Source organism: Hemicordylus capensis, chromosome 3, assembly GCF_027244095.1.
Source record: "Hemicordylus capensis ecotype Gifberg chromosome 3, rHemCap1.1.pri, whole genome shotgun sequence".
Classification (NCBI taxonomy): domain Eukaryota; kingdom Metazoa; phylum Chordata; class Lepidosauria; order Squamata; family Cordylidae; genus Hemicordylus; species Hemicordylus capensis.
Window position 1 is genome coordinate 89,330,099 of NC_069659.1, and position 17,488 is coordinate 89,347,586.

General features: G+C 42.5%; 1 protein-coding gene across 5 annotated transcripts in view; it reads left to right on the forward strand.

The window, feature by feature from the left end:
- Positions 1 to 1,232: 1,232 nt before the first annotated feature.
- The window catches only part of KCNE2 (potassium voltage-gated channel subfamily E regulatory subunit 2), a 44,986-nt gene continuing 28,730 nt past the window's right edge, over positions 1,233 to 17,488 (forward strand). Inside the window, exon 1 of one of the 5 annotated variants that reach the window (XM_053310653.1) lies at positions 1,233 to 1,422. The gene's annotated coding sequence lies outside the window, so the exon portion shown is untranslated. The other 4 variants (XM_053310647.1, XM_053310652.1, XM_053310646.1 and 1 more) reach the window with 4 other exon arrangements.

A 17,488-nucleotide genomic window follows, 5' to 3' on the forward strand; every position in this document is an offset into this window, starting at 1 on the left:
GGGGGAAATGATCGCTCTCTGGTCGATTAACAACTTGAAAGTTCCTAAGAGCTGAGGCCAAACCACGAGAAATAGCCACATAGTCAATTAAGGAAGATCTAGCTCCCGCCCAGTGAGTAACCTCTGCGGGAAAATCAGTGTGAACCGCTCCATTAAGACAGTGCAAATCCAACTTATTAAATGACTGAAGTAAGGTTAAACCGGAAGCATTAGCTCTAGAGTCTTTAGAGCGTCTAACGATTAAAGGGAATGGAGGTTCTACAGTTGGAGGGTAACAGTGAAATTTGGAATAAAGAGCTCGATCATCCAAACCAGTACGAGCATTGAAGTCTCCCGCCAGTACATAGTGTGAATTATGCTGTGAGATCTGGATATCAGTAATAAATGCTTCTAAATTTACCCATATCCCCCTAACACAAGAGTGTGAACCTAAAGGTGGGATATAGATGTTTATCAGCACTAAATTGAAAACCCCAGAAGTAAGTAGAACAGCTAATGCATAAGGGTCAAGGGAGCTAAGGTAAGTCAATTTGCATTGCAGAGATGTAGATACAAGGACTGCAAGACCACCCTTCGGTCTACTCCTGCCCCCCTCAGCCTTGGCAGCTAGTAGAAAAGGTGTATAACCAGGGAGAAAAAGGTCTCCTGTTAGCCAAGTTTCTTGGATCATCAAAATGTCAAAGTGGGAAACAAAAGATGAAAAGTCCGGGTCATGACGTTTGCTGTTCCAACCGCCGACATTCCAGGCTAAGATCGATATCTGTTCTGGACCAGCCAAAAGTCAATCAGTTGGAATCTGGGTAGCCACGGGAGTAGAGTTAGTTTCAGGTTCACATAGAGTGGCATCAGTGGCCAGGGGTTCTGGCAACAAAGAGCAGTTGGGGATATTGGTTGGTGCAGATAATCTGGAAGTAGAGGTAGGATCATCTTGAGGAGATGGAGTAGTTGAAATGCAAATCAGGCTTGTGTCATCATCAGAGGAGAGAACAATAGGGTCTTCTGTAGATCTTGGAGTAGCAGAAGAAGGGGAAGGTGAGGCACTTGCAGTATCAACAGCGTTAGCGGTAGCATCCTTGTAAGTTGGAAATGAGGGACCATTATCGTTGTCATCCGGGAGAGGCCTAGCACCAGTCTTTTTTAAAGCTTTAGCAGGAGAAGAGTGCTGTTTAGAATCTAGCAAGGAAAAAATTGAATAGAAATGGGGGTCGTTTGCCAAGCCCGCCCAATGGTGTTCCTCAATTTGGCCATTTTCTTGTAATGCCATGTGTACCAATTTCAATGTATCCACATCCACTGGAACGTCAGCAGATAGATGGTTAACAGGAGAGGAATTCCCAGCTATGCAGAGAGAAACAGCTTGACTTTGTTTACTCAGTTCAGCCAAATCGTCGGCTACCTCAAGCAAGGACTTTATAGTATCCGGTAGGGGAAGTATATCAGCATAGTCCTGTAATGCAGAAGTAAGCTTTGGAGCAGCATAAGAGTTTAAAGTTTCTGCCTCAGCTCCTTTCTCTTGGGAGGGAGTCTTAATTGAAAGTACACAGGGATGCTGACCTTGAGGTATGGAATGCGATGTTGTCTTGGGCCTGGATGTTTTACTGCTTAGCTTAGTTCTCTCAAGGCTGCGAGGCCGAGGGCGAGGCGCAGAGAGTGGCGGATTTATCTCCCTCATAGCTAGAGGTTTAACAGTTGCATTTACAAAACATCTCTGGGTTGAAATATTGAATCTGGCCAGATACTCTCTTGATCGAAGAAGTAACTCTGGGAAACTGGAATTCCTGAATGTGAGTAGAATTCTCTGATTATGATTCATATCTGGTAAATGTTCATATTTAATAAGGTCATAGCTTGAGATAGAACGGGCAGTTAAGGAGCTTAATGAGCGAAGAATAGCAGATTTGTGGATCCAATTATAACGGTTGCATGACTGACGTGGAACAGAGAGCATAACACAATTAGGTTGAAGTCTGAGGTTAGCTTTGTTGTCAGGTGCAGGGAACGATATACGATCTAATAGCCCATTAACCGATAGCCCATTAACCGGTGAGGCTATCTTTGTTTTAGTATTGCCTTCACGATGGAAACAGGAGCAAGACTGGCTTTGGGTTAAAACAAGCTTCATGATCTCACTTGTTTTAGATTCCAGTCTCTTTAAAGCTTGTAGAATATATTGCAGCGTATCTGCAGTTAAATTGCAGAATTGAGATAGAAGAACGTTTTGATCAATGCTACGCTGCGTCTCCTGTGAAGAGCCATTCAGGGGGGGTCGACAAAATCATCCCCAGCAACAGCTTCTGTGAAGGCACAAATATCCTCTAACGGGGCAAATCTGTTTTGTAGTGAAATAGGAGTCGAGGCACTCACCGAAGGCAAAAAAAGAGTCCAACTTCAGCTGCTTGGTGCGTGTCTTTGACGCTGGGACTGAGGCAGGGAGACCAGCTCCTGTGCAATTCCTTCTGCCCATCCTGGAGGGCTAAAAATAATCTCCCAGGTGATAAAGAGTAGAATAAAAAATATAAAATAATAAAATAGCAAAGAATAATCCAGAAAGAGAGGCCTCTACAGGGAAAAAAGACAAAGAACTGGAGGAGCTGAGAGGAATCAAACTATCCGTCGGCCATGTTGGCTCCACCTCCCCACCAATCCACCTAGAAGTAGACTCTGTTGGTGAAACTAACATCATGCAGGCTCTCCCCCCTCCCATTTCCCTGAGTTATGAGCAGGCCAGGACACTTTTCAAACAGTGCATAATGGACGCAGGCAGGGGTGTAACTATAATAGGGCAAGGGGAGACAGTTGTCTGGGGGCCCACTGCCTTGGGGGCCACCCCAGAGGCAAGTCACATGACTGATTCCCCCAGCCGCACACTCATCCAGGCTTCCTTCAGTTGTATTCATCCTCTGAAATGGATGTGAGTGTTAAGACCTGGAGCTACCAGAACAGCATGTCTTTCTCTAGTACCATTAAATGACTTGCATCATCCACAATTTACAAAACCTTTAAAAAAATAATTTAGGATGATGTTCTATTGTGACACATAGATTATATATAGATAGATAGAGATATAGACACACACACACACACACACACACACACACACACACACACACTGCTTTTTGTTACCACTATTCAGCCTCATTTAAGATTTCTTTACTTCATGAGCTGAGCTTCAGTGTGTGTGTGGGGGGGGGCGCATTTTAAATCTTGTCTCTGGGCCCACTCCAATCTCGCTACGCCCTTGGATGCAGAGCACCAAACCAACCTAGATAGGGCACCTAACCTCCCTATCTCTGAAAGCGTAAGGAATATAGTGGCACCTGCTGCATATCTAACACAGCTAGATGCCTCTAACCATAGAGGAGACTTCACCCTGGCTTGCTTCAGCGCCCTCCTTTCGGCTGTGCTAGATGGATGTTCAAGAAGATCCCCTTCCTGGAAAGTTTGTGCCCCTGCAATGCTGGACAAGTTGAAACCACTGAGCACGTCCCCTTACACTGTCCATTCTATAGACATCCACAATATTCTTCTTCTCCCTCAACTTACAAAGTTCCCAGGCTGTGCAAGCCAGTCAATGAGCCAGGTCTCACGATCAGTGAGACCCAGTTTTTGTGAGTGTGCGGGGAAAGCGGGCTAAGCCCAGCACACAAGCAGGGAGGGAGCCCTGGGCAGCCAGATCGGCCGCCCAAACGATTGCTGGCTCTGTGTCGGAGCTGGCTGGGGCTGGGGGGAGCGGGGGCCACTTGGCCCCCGGAAGCTTCAGCACGCCCTAGCAAGACTCCTGGAACTGGGAGGCGGCTTTTTGCATCCCCTCCAGGGTGGTGCGGCGCATAGCGCGGTGCGGCGCTTCACGATCGGGAAGCCCGGGTTTGCAGAGTGCTCACTCTGCAAACCTGGGCTAAGGGGAGGGCTACAAAAGTGGGCTAGCCACTTGTAAGCTGCCGGGCTCGCCTGCGAGCCCGGTGGTTTACACAATCAGCAAAAATCGGGCTAGGTTCTCCTAGCCCGATTTTTGCTGATCGTGAGAATAACCCCTGTGTCTCCCTACTACTGTCCGGCTACAACCCTATTAGAACACACACTGTTGTCAAGTTCTGCACGGCAATGTGCAAAATCTGTGGGATCTGACCACCAGCAAGAATTAATTAGGCTCAACATAATTCATACCTGAACTGCCGCCTATCACACAGTTTTAATTTTATATTTTAATCAGATTTTAATTCTAATCTTAACTCTCTCATTGCTTCTCATATATTTTAGTCTTATGTTCATAGTTTTAAACTTCTAGCCTTTATGCATTTATTTTATCATATTTTAATTAATTCTACATTCTATTATTCTTAGTTTGAACTTTACAGTTACTGCCTTCCTCAGACATAGACTGTTTTTAACGCCACTGTTTTTATGTTGTATCTTTTAACACGTTATACATATATGTGTGTGTGTGCGCGCGTGCACACCACACTTGTCATGGCAGAGAGAGAACTTCCCCCCTTAACTGTGTCCTCAATTATAGCTTGTTTACTTTCTGTCATATAGGTAAATGGCTCCTATTTATGTCTGCGGGACAAAGTAAATGGCCTCCAACTGGGAAGGTAGTTTACTACTTTCCCCAAGAGCACTTTGAAGTGCATCTGCTCTCTCTGTGTAATGCCTCATGATCAGATGTGTGGTAATCTATAAGAATAGGCAGGGAAATGGTCCTGTCTTTTGCCTAGTAATGAGTAAACTCCTTGGCTTGGTTCAGAATTGGCTCAATATTTACAAGTGTTCTTGTAATATTTACAAGATTTACAAGTGTTCAGAAGGAGCTCATTTCTGCCTCCCCTGTTTTCTTTCATTCTCAGCTCAAGAAACGCTGTTTTCATTCTTCCCTAGCTTGTAATGCACTGTGTTGATCGTGCCACAAGCATGCCCATATTGTACTGCTCCCTGGATCATAGTTCTTAACACTAGCTATGGCCAAGAGACCCTTTGAAATCAGATCCCCTCCCATCTAGAACAAACAAGGCCTTTTGATCTGGATGGGGCAGCAAATAAGCAAAATATGTGAAAGAACTTCTGGGGGACATGATGCTCAATTGCAATGCACCCTAGTACTAATGAGCTAGACATAACGGTATTCTGAATCAAGTAACTGCAAACATTGGCAATATCAATACTTTTGGGTTGAGGAGTTTTAAACTAGGTTAGCTCATTGGGTTCTCTTCCAGCTCTATGGTTTCTGTTTCGAATGGGGGTGGTACAGGAAGAATGCCTGGAGCTTTCTCATACAGGACTTCCAGCTCTCGGAGTATCTGATGAGGGAAGCCACTTCGAATGAAACTCGCAGCATTAAGGAAGCAGCCCCTCCCCTCTCTACTGCGAGTTTTCTTTTGTGTAGGTTCACACACAGCTCACTTCCGTGTGTTCCTTGTGGCCAATAGTTTCCTAGAGGAGGCAGGACCAGAAGTGATCTTTCCCATGGACCTTGGGGATCTGGCCTGTGGCCTCCTGTCTCAGTGGAGGGGATGTTCTGGGGAGCCTCCCCAGAGGCCTGCCGCCAACCTGTGCCCACCCCATCGCTGCCCCATGCCTGCCCCGCTGATCTAAGCTGTTCCTGCTGCCATTTGTGTGGTGTGTGTGAGCCAAGCAAGCCTCCCCCATGGTGGCGGTGGTGGGCACAGCATCTGGTGGGCCTTACCCAGAAGCTCAGGAAAGAGTTTGAATGAGATCCAGCCTTTCCAGCTACAGGTAAGCAAAGCCTTGTCTTCTTTGGAGCGGCAATACTTGCAGTCACATTAGTACAGTGGGTTTCCCCACATTTATCCAGCTCACCGTGAGAGTTAAGAGTGCAAGCTTGTCTCTCTGTATACAAGAAGGCAAATTTACTCCCCCGCCCCTTTAAATACCAAGTCGCTTTTGTCAGTACAGAAACTCATGTGATAAAGGCCTAGCTCTGTTTGGACAGACTGATCCTCTAAGTTCTTGGTGAGTGCAAGGTTGATTAATGGATCATTTTTTAAAGTAAGTATTTTGACATTGAGATAACTCTTTCAGTAGGCCTACTTATACGTCTCTGTGTTCAAAAAGACTGAGAGCTGAAAGTAGTTCATGCAACTTTCTTTGCTAGATGCTATCTAAATCAAACCATTCTGCAATAGTCCCACACTTGCTTGAGAATAATAGCTCCCTGCAATCAAGTACAGTAGGCGTTACTTCTGAGTAAGCATGCTTAAGAGTAGCCCTATTGAACCCTAAAGCTGACTTCTGAGTAAATGTTGGTGGATCAGGCTGTACTTACTAAGAATTCCTCTCCTACCCCACCTGCTTTGCTGGATATGAAAGATTCAGTTAGAACTGAACATTAGGCATGCTCAGCTCAGTCACCCCCCCCATCTCCCCCCCCATCCGGCTGTGCAAATGGCAGCAAAAATGGCAAAGATCGGCATAGCACAACAGGGTGGCAGCCCTCCTGCCTCTGTTTTTGCAGTCCCACCCCACCTTGGATTGCATGCAAGGAAATGCTCATTTTCTGCAAAAAAAGAGAGACTGCAAATCTTCCTCCCAGGTCTCCCCCCGCCCCCCCCAAACTCCCCCCCCCCGAGAACAAAAAGCCTGAGAACTGTGTTTTCAATCTTTGCCTCAGGATCGAAGGCAAGGCAGCTAGTCAGCTTTGATTTTGGGTTCCGTAGATGTGACTTGCTTTTATCATGTAAATGTAAGGACTGATGTCAGCGCCTTGCTTTGGATTTTCCAGGAAACTTTGCTGAAAAACAGCATTTTTAAACCTCAGATATAAACCAGGACGAGGTAAAATCCAGCAGAAAAAGCTCGATTAGTGTGTGGGTTGCTCCCAAAGACATCGAACTGTCCTCGGTGGGAATCCGGCTATAGTGAGAACACATACCCTCCCTTCCAGAGAAGATCTGGAGTAAATACCCTGTGTGAGAAAGCTCCTGGTGGCCTGTACCCCAGTGGGTTGGATCCAAAGATGCCCTTCCAGATGTAGAAGCTATTTTCTGCGTACGGTGGGACTGTTTTCCTCCTTGCGCTAGAATGTTGCACAAGAAAAATGAAACTAAATTCAGAGATACTCTTCTGATTGTGCAAGTGCTTGCACAACAGCTTGTACAACCTCTTACACAAACAGAATTATGAAAGTGACTAGTAAACATACCTTGCACACATCATTTTACATACATAAAATTCTTGCACAAGCCTTTGCAGCACAGGCTTAGCGGCTATATTGCTACCATTCAGGGTTCTTTAGCTCCAACCCTTTGTCTTCTACTCTTTGAAACCAACACAACACTAAAATATCCAATATCTGGAGTTACCCTAATCTCTGAGAATATTAATACCAACATAACTATTTCTAGGAACATTCAGAACATTGCCCTTTGGTGACTGCTCAAACCAATAAACCAACATGCTGAAATATAAAAAGTATAATGTTATTAAAATTTCCATTCAAACAAGCCACTCATTTCTTGCACAGGGAGGCCAAATACAATGATTTGAACAAAACATCTCTTAAGTTACCCAAAGGCTAGAACATAAACATTTGAGCAATATTCTTAGCAAAATTGTACTGATTGATCAAATGAAAGTGAGGTTTGGCTTCATGCTTAATTATATTGAATTAAATAGGTAACTAAATCAGGAACAATTAAAATATATATCTTCTGTATAATAATATTGATGCTCCTTTCCATCATTAATATTGGTGCGTAGTTTTTTTTCTTTTCCACAAAGACCCCCCAAATTCTGGCTGTTCTCTTAGGATATTTTGAATGCCAACTAAATGGTAGATTATATGCAACAGCTGGTCAAATAAATGAGAAACTCGTTAGCTGGCATTTGAGGACCTAATTAAAAGACGCACAATACAAATTTCATAAGTATGAACCAATTCCCAAGAAAAGGAACTAATTGAAAATATCTGTATGCCACTTCAGGCATTCTGGGTTAATGGATATGCAAGATGTGGTGGCCATATTTTGAGGCCAATGCTACAGTGAAAATATAAGGACACATATAAGTATAGAAGATACAGCAGCCATCATACATATAAGTCAATTCTCTACTTCAGTTTCATCTTCTGAAGCACTTCTGTAACAAGAAACACTCTGTTCATCTAAGGAGCACTATTGTAATTTGTGCTTAGAATACTTCTGCCACTAAGCAAAACTTACATACATGATACTAGGTCAATGCAGGTCAACTTAACACAATTAAGTCTTCAACTTGCTCAAGTGTGTGGAGCAAACTAGCTATCCAGCCTCTGGATAGGCACAGCTTCTCCTTTCCATCATTATTGTCCAGGGCTGTCCTTGGGGCAGGGCAAGCAGGGTTACTGCCCCAGGCCCTGCTTTTTAGACCCGCATTAAAATTAACTGGAAGGGGCCCACATTGCCTGATTTGCCTCAGTCCCTGCACCTCGCCAGGGCTCTCTAAAGACAGCCTATTACTGCCTGCCATCCTTCTCATAGCTGAAAGTGAGTGAGGTAGCCAACCAGGCTCTCCCTCATCACTGTTTGCAATGAAGAGGGAAGTCCAGGATGCCAAGAAATAATTATCAGGTGAAGGGTGCAGCAGGGAATGGAAGCTGGCACTTGGATTTCTCCTGCTAGTGCTGCACGCTCCCACACACACTTCCAGGTCTCCCCTGCTCCCATAAGTAGCGTAGTCTTTATTTCAACACGAATATCAGAATGACACCGAGTATAAAGGTAGCAAGACAGCAAAATTATTTAATTAATACAGAATAGTGTTAAATCTCATTCCATATTGTATTCTATACTATATCCAGTGAGTAGAGGCAACATACATGTAGGCATTAGAATATTTAGTTCTTAATGAACTCTAAACGAATTTTGCTAGCTATAAGGCAGAACGTAGCCACGTTCAAGAGGAAATTTTGGGAAAACGAATCAGTACAGCCTGGATATGAGCTAATATATGAAGAAATGAGTTTATGATGAATATCACAGTAATACTGACACTACAAGAATACACGAGCTGTCGTTTCAATCTCACCAGAGCCACAGGGGCAAATACGCTCTCTATATGGAATTCTTTGATATCTCCCTTTCAACACAGCTGTGCACAAGGCATTGCATTGGGCCAGTGTCAGGGCTCTGCTGTACTTTGGGACTGTTAGCTGGTTTAAATAGTTGGCGGGGGTAAAGCTCAGAATTTGATTGCTCCAAAAGACACCAACCGGAATGGAGCCCTGATCAATTTGCCGCTCCATATCATAAATTATTTCCTTTATTTTGAGTCTGGCGTTTTCATAACCCAGGGGTGCTCCCATAAGCAAAGAGGCAGCTTTTAATGTGGTGATTCTCTTTATTTAGCAGAGGAGAGTAACTGGCTCTGTTCACCCCCAGCACATTGCCTCCATTGACTGTTGCTGGTGTCTATCTTATGTTTCTTTTAAATTGTGAGCCTTTTGGGGACAGGGATCCATCTTATTTATTTATTATTTCTCTGTGTAAACCACCCTGAGCCATTTTTGGAAGGGCGGTATAGAAATTGAAAATAAATAATAATAATAATAATAATAATAATAATAATAATAATAATACTATGAAGAGTGCCTCTCCCATCAACAATATGGTGAGATGTAACTTTAATAAATCTATACCAGATCAGTCGTGGCCCGGGTCAATAAGGACCGCACCAAAATATACAAAAAATGCCAACAAGAAAATAATGATCTGCTATTACAAGTCTAGTCCAACTAGAAGAGGTTATTTAAAAAGAATGTACCAAATTTGGAAAGAGAAGCATCCAGAAATAACAGAAATAACAGAACAAAGAAATAACAGAACAAAGGCTAGCAGACCAGAGAAGATTCATAATAAGAAATAAAGTATTCACAGAAGTTGAGCTGGAAGAACTGCAAAGAGCACACAGGCTCAAGATATGGAAGAAGAATTACCACCAACTGAAGCAGTTGCTCAGGAGCAGGTGCAGCAGGTGTTGGAAATTGAGGATGCCAGTGTTGCTGAACTGTTTCAAAATCAAAACCAGGCAACCTCCCCTTTGCCTTCACCTCAAAAACCCAAATGCCATTTAACAGAAAGGCAACAAGAACTAAAGCAAAACATAACTGAGCACATAAACCAAACAACCACCAGGGTTCGACTTCCAGCTCTAAAAACAGTTGCCAAAAAACAACTTGCTCAGGCATTAAAAGATGTCAGTGCTGCACTTGCAGAAATAATAACCAAGAATTTGCAAGGAACAAACCAACTAATGTAGTGCAGCAACAACAACAACAACAACAACAACACAAGAGCTCGGATATAAGATCAGTGGACCTGTAAAAAAAGAAAGTAGTACATCACCTAAATGGAAGATTAGATTAGAAAATAAAATCTCCAGGTTTAGATCAGATGCTAGTAAATTGAAAGATATGGAAGACAAGAGGCTGAAGAATGAAAACACCAAACAGTATCTGATCCAAAAATACCACCTAGATTCAAGGAAAATTAGAGAAGACCTCAAAATAATAAAGCAGCAAATAACAGCAGTGTCAAAGAAGATTAGCAGATATGAAGCCAGAATTACACAACACAGGCAGAATCTCCAATTCCAGTCGAATCAGAGACGTTTCTACCAAGGCATAGAAGGAGAAACTGCAAGAAACATAGAAACACCAAATAAAGAAGAAACAGTGCAATTCTGGAGAAAATTATGGGACAATCCAACAGATTATAATAAAAAAGCAGGCTGGATGAAAGAGGTCAAAAAATGTAACCAACAAATGCAAGATCTAATAACAACACCGGAATTAATAAGTGAAAGAGCAAAGAAAATTAAAAATTGGACTGCTCCAGGTGACGATGAACTGCATGACTTTTGGCTTAAACACCTAACAAGCCTCCATAAACTAGGGGTGTGCATTTGGAATTTTCTTGTTTCGATTTGTATCCGAATCGAAACATCCCCGTTTTGTTTTGTACCCAAATATTCTGAATCCGAATCAGCCCTGTTTTGTTGCCAAATTTTCCGAATCTGAATCGATTTGGATTTTTTAAAAGGGTCCCAGGGCAAAAAGAGTGGGTGGTGGTGGTAGCGTCCAATGGGTGGAAGCTACCACCCAAATTTCAAATGAATTAGGCAAAGGGCTGATTTTTTTGTGTGAATTTTTTTAAAGTTTACACATCTTTAAGAATTTTCCCATAGGGAATAATGGGGATTCCAGCAAATGTATCGCTTCAAATCAAGGGGAAAGGGATGACCCAGAGCAGAGTGTGGTGGGTGGTAGTGCCCAATGGGGGCAAGGAAACTTCCAGAATTATTTCAAAGGAATTGGGCAAAGGGCTGATCTTTTGTGATTTGTTGAAGTTTACGTGTCTTTAAGATTTCTCCCATGGGGAATAATGGAGGTTTCAGCAGCCCCATAATACCACTTGGGGGGCACTGGGGTTGCCCAGAGCGAGGGGTTGTGTAGTGCACATAGGGTGCCAACCACCCCCATACCCACAAGCCCGTGGGGTACTGGGTTTTGTTGTTTCTGAGGTGTTCATTGTAGATTCTCTGGTAGCATATGAGATTTTCAGCGAAAAACAAGAATCCACTCTCATATGCTACCAGAGAATCTACACTCAGAACACCACAGAAACAGCAGAACCCAGCACCCCATAGGTTAGCAACCCTTCCCCTGGCCAATGTGGGGTCAGTAAAGAGTGCGGAGAAGCAAAAGAGCCAATGGGGAACAAGGAGGGAATTGTCAGCAGGTCAGCCCATGATTTAGGACACTGATCAGAAGGCTGGAAGGGTGGGAAATTAAAAGAGATGTCAAACACAAAATGGAGACTGACTCAGAGATCACCACAAAATGGAGGTCCGAAACAACAAAACATTTTGTAGCCAAAACAGGGACGTTTTGTTTTGTATACAAAACTTTTGGATCTGGAAAATGGGTGTTTTGTTTTGTCTACAAAACACCCGAAACAGGCTGTTTTGGGTACAAAATGTTTTGTATCCAAAACGTTTCGCACATCCCTACCATAAACAACTATCAAAACAGTTCAATCACATTTTGCAAGGAGGTGATATTGAACAATGGCTAACAACTGGGAAAACTCATCTCATAATGAAAGACCCAGCAAAAGGTGCAGCTCCAAGTAAATATAGACCGATAACCTGCCTGTCAACCATGTTCAAATTATTAACTGGAATAATAGCAGATGAAGTGATGCAACACTTATTAACTAACAAACAGCTTCCAATTGAACAGAAAGGAAATTGTCCAAACACCAGAGGAACAAAAGACCAGCTGCTGATTGACAAAATTATTTTAGAAAACTGCAAGAGAAGAAAAACAAATCTAAGTGTTGCATGGATTGACTACAAGAAAGCCTTTGACTCATTGCCTCACACATGGATACTAAAATGTTTAGAAACAACTGGTGTCAGCAAAAACATTCAGATATTTATTTTTAAAAAGCAATGAGCATGTGGAGTACACAGTTAACGGTCAATGGCGAGACACTTGGACAGGTTAGCATTAGAAGAGGCATTTTCCAAGGGGACTCACTATCCCCTCTGTTGTTTGTAATCGCCATGACTCCACTTTCACTAATACTAAACAAAACAGGCCTTGGATACCAAACATCTAAAACATCAAGTCAAATCAACCATCTGCTGTACATGGATGATCTGAAGATGTATGGAAAGTCTCAGTCAGAAATTGAATCACTGCTAAACACTGTCCGTATATACAGGAGCGATATAGCAATGGAGTTTGGACTAGACAAGTGTGCTGCATTAATAATGAACAGAAGGAAAACAACAAAAACAGAAGGAATAGAACTGCCCTATGGAAGCAAGATCAAGAACCTGGAAGAGAAAGAACATTACAAATACTTGGGCATTCTCCAGGCTGATAACATTGCACACACTGAAGTTAAAAGAAAAATTGGAAGTGAATACATCAGGAGAGTTAGAAAAATCCTAAAGTCCAACTCATTGGCGGGAACACCATACAAGCTATAAACACCTGGGCTATACCTATTATCAGATACACTGCAGGAATAATAGACTGGACCCAGGCAGAGCTAGAGATGCTAGATCATAAGTCCAGGAAAATCATGACCATCAATCATGCTCTGCACCCTCACAGTGATGTAGATAGGCTATACCTCCCTCGCAGTTCAGGTGGAAGAAAGATGCTGCAAGTCCATCAAACAGTAAAGGAGGAGAAAAGAAGCCTTGAAAAATATATAAAGGACAGTGAAGAAGATGCACTTAAAATGGTCAATAATGAGAAACTATTCAACACCAATGAAAGAAAGCAGGCCTACAAGAAAGAACAAGTCAAGAACTGAGCAGAAAAATGGAAAAATAAGCCCCTCCATGGTCAATATTTGCACAATATAAGTGGGAAATCAAACATCACCAAGACCTGCCATGGCTTAAGAATGGCAACTTGAAGAAAGAAACAGAGGGTCTAATATTGGCTGCACAAGAACAGGCACTAAGAACAAATGCAATAAGAGCAAAAGTCAAAAAATCAACAACAAACAGCAATCAGCTGTTGTAAAAAGATCGCACAGACTGACTACAAACAAAGGCATGACAAGGTAGCAGGGATGATACACTGGAACATCTGCAAAAAATACAAGCTACCTGTATCCAAAAATTGGTGGGACCATAAAACTGAAAAAGTTGTAGAAAATGAAGATGCAAAAATATTATGGGACTTCCGTCTACAAACAGACAAACATCTGCCACACAATACACCAGATATAACTGTAGTCGAGAAGAAAGAAAAAGAAGTTAAAATAATCAACATAACAATACCAGGGGATAGCAGAATAGAAGAAAAAGAAATAGAAAAAATCACAAAATACAAAGATCTACAAATTGAAATTGAAAGGCTGTGGCAGAAAAGACCAAAATAATCCCAGTAGTAACTGGCGCCCTAGGTGCAATTCCAAAACAACTTGAAGAGCACCTCAACACCAGTTGCAGGGGAGTAATGGCAGGAGAGAGGGCATGCCCTCAACTCCTGTCTGTGGCTTCCAGCGGCATCTGGTGGGCCACTGTGCGAAACAGGATTCTGGACTAGATGGGCCTTGGGCCTGATCCAGCACGGCTGTTCTTATGACCATAGGGGCCACAGAAATCACCATCAGCCAATTACAAAAAGCAACTTTACTGGGAACAGCCTATATTTTGTGACGATATCTATAACAACAGCAACAACATTGATAATAAAATTCAGCCATCCCAGGTCCTTGGGAAGGACTCGATGTCTGGATAAAACAAATAAGTCAATAACACCTGTCTGACTGTTTAAACAACAACAACAACAACAACTAAGTATCCTTGCCTTCTGCATGTATATACAAAAAAAAATTTTTTTTTAAACCCAGTGCAAATATTGGATAGGAAACTGTGTGTATTTCTTGGCCGGGGGTGGGTGGGGCGTGAGTCTGGCTTTGGTGTGCCTCATCTTACAATTAGGAGGGCAGAAACCCTCAGACTAGTGGGCTAGTAGTAGCTAGTAGTTGGGCTAGTAGACTGGGCTACTACTAGCTAGTAGTTGGGCTAGTCTACTGGTTTCCAACTCTGTCACGGTGTTACCCACAATTTAGTGAGGTAACAGGATGTATATCAAATACATATACAAATACATATACAAATATATGTATTCAAATATATACATTTGAAGGGGTTCCAATTTCTAGTAGCACACATCTGGATATGAAGCCAGGTTGCTTTTCTCTGAGATGGGTTATATGTTACTGGATAACCCCTTTGAAAGAGTTAGGCCTGCTTGCATAGTGAGGGATACAGACAAAAATACAATTTTTCATGGTAACAGAGACATATGGAGAGTTTGCAGTATAGTTTATTACATTATATATATTACTGATAACTCTCTGTAAATAGTAGATAATCCTGATAATCCATGGTAAATACGTATCTGAATGGGCCAGCCAGCCATAATTTCTAAGGGGCAAGGCTGCATGCGATTACCATTTGTTGAATGTCTACACAATGGCTGTGATCATATCACCTATGAACTGGTCTTTGTTTCACCACAGACATAGAAGATGTATAGGCTAGAATAAGCCCAGACCTGATCTGAGGTATGTCCTATTTCAAGGAACCATTACAGCCCTCCTCAGTTATTCTTGTATAGCAGGTCATACCCTTGGGTTAACTTTCACAGCTAAATTTCTTTAAAAACATACAGCCATATCTTTCCTTAGTAGTCTGCAGTTAGCAGAACCTAGTTCCTTGGCTTCCACACACTAAGGTCATACACACGACCTAAACTTACCTGGCTGGGGAAGGGCTTGGAGGAAGGCAGTAGCCATCCTGCGTTCCTCCATGTGATCCAAGCTGCTCTCGGGCTTGCCAGAGAGGCACACCCACATGATCTGCTGGCTGCAGTCCTTACTAGGATATTTCAACCATGGACCTGAGCCAGCCAGCTGAGAAGCAGGTGGTCATTTGTGGGGTTGCGGGGGTTAGAAAGTTAAAGAGCAACCAGCTGAGAATCAAGTGGTCACTCATGGGGGTGGGAATTTAAAAGTTAAAGAGTTTTTCTCCCTTTAACTTTTAAGTCCCCAGTGCAAATGTTGGATAATTGGATAACCCCAGCATAGCATCCCTCCAGTGGCTGTTGCTGGTGTCTTTCTTATTTTTCCTTTTTAGACTGTGAGCTCTTTGGGGACAGGCAGCCATTTAATTAATTAATTTCTGTATGTAAACTGCTTTGGGAACTTTGGTTGAAAAGCGGTATATAAATATTCGTCTTCTTCTTATAATTATCAGATTTCCGACCTGACCCGGCCCAATAGTTGGGGGCGGGTCATGTCAGTCCTCCTTGACAATTGTTCTGTTGTTTTGGGCCTGATTGGATCTGATAATTTCCTGCGTGCACAGGCCTAATACTAACTAATCTTTTCTCCCCCACATTAATGTCTTCATCCTTTTGGCCATGTTACTGAGAACGTGTACACTAATCCCTGGGAGTAGGGTGGTCAGAGAATGGTAATTTGCAGAGTTTCACTTGGAATTCCCATTAGATCTCTCAGCTGAAGCAACCACCCGTACCCCATAATATGCAAGAGCCTTCTTGATCTTCAGTCCAGTTGATGGTGGAAGCTACTGATTTTTTGTGTTTTTTTAGGGCAAATGAGCCCTAGTGGTATATCTGGAGTAACTCAATTCTCTATCTAATTTAATTTATCAAGTAGCATCTGAGGTGCCAAGTTAAGGAGATGGGGAAGAATCCCAGGGACGTCACATTAATGTTCACAATTTAAAATGTCCCCCTACATAAAAATTCACTGAGAGGGGAGAACTTGCAAAACTAGGAGTAGTCTGTATTCTCTGGGGTATCAGTTTCTACCTTCAGGAAGCTTTTTACACAGAGAAGCATTCATGAATGGTATCTATCTCTCACTTGCAGTCGGAAATGGTACAGTTGACCTTACCACCTGAGGTGTCTATGACCTTATGCTGCTTCATGTGTAGACCAGGCCTTGATCAGTTATTAAGATAGCAGCACTATACGATGAATAGTTTGTTAATAATTTTGTAGCATAAAACATTATGTTCTGTGATCTAATATTAAGCTTTTTCTCTGACAGTCTTACTTCATAGTTCCTCACCTTCCTCTGAAGGAATAAAGAAAGAGGCAGGCACTCTCTCTTTTTTATACTGGGCAGTAATGAAAGCCTTGTGGACCCAAAGGCATGAGATTTCGTAAAAACTGAAGATATTAGTGTCAGATCCCCTAGGACAGTAGAAGCCAAGTGCCAGGCCCTACTACACTTTACTTAGTTTCAACTGATGAAGTGTTATCTTCTGGCTGCAACCCTGCCATTGTTACTACAGAAGAAGCTGATTTCTGGGAATTTCTTTTTAACGTGAATTAACAACCAATACATGGTGTTGGATTGGCATCATGGCCTGATGGCCTAGAGGCACATACATTTTATTTATTTTATTTATTTAACATATTTGTATACCCCCACCCACTACCTAGTCTCTAGGCAGTTTACAACAATAAAACAAAGACATCTAAAAACAATTAAAACATATAAACTGTTCAAATTAAAATAACAATCCATAAAAACTGCTAAGCAGCTAAAAAGCTTGGCTGAAGAGATGCATCTTTAGCTGTTTGCTAAATGCCAACAGGGATGGAGCAGCTCTCATCTCAGCAGGAAGTGCGTTCCACAGCTCTGGGGAAGCTACAGAAGGCTCGCCTCCGAGTCGTCACCAGACAAGCCAGCGGCACCCTCAAACAAACCTTCCCTGAAGATCTTAATAGGCGACGGGGTTCATAATGAAGAAGGTGAAGAAAGCATCTTTGTACATGTTACAAAGACAAACCTCTCTCTGTGAATATGTGAATATAGCTCAGCCATGAACGGAGCAACACCTATTTTTGTCTAAGGAAGACTGGCTCAAGAGAATGTCAATAATTTTCATGTCTGCTCAGGATAGTTTCTGATACTACACAGAAGCT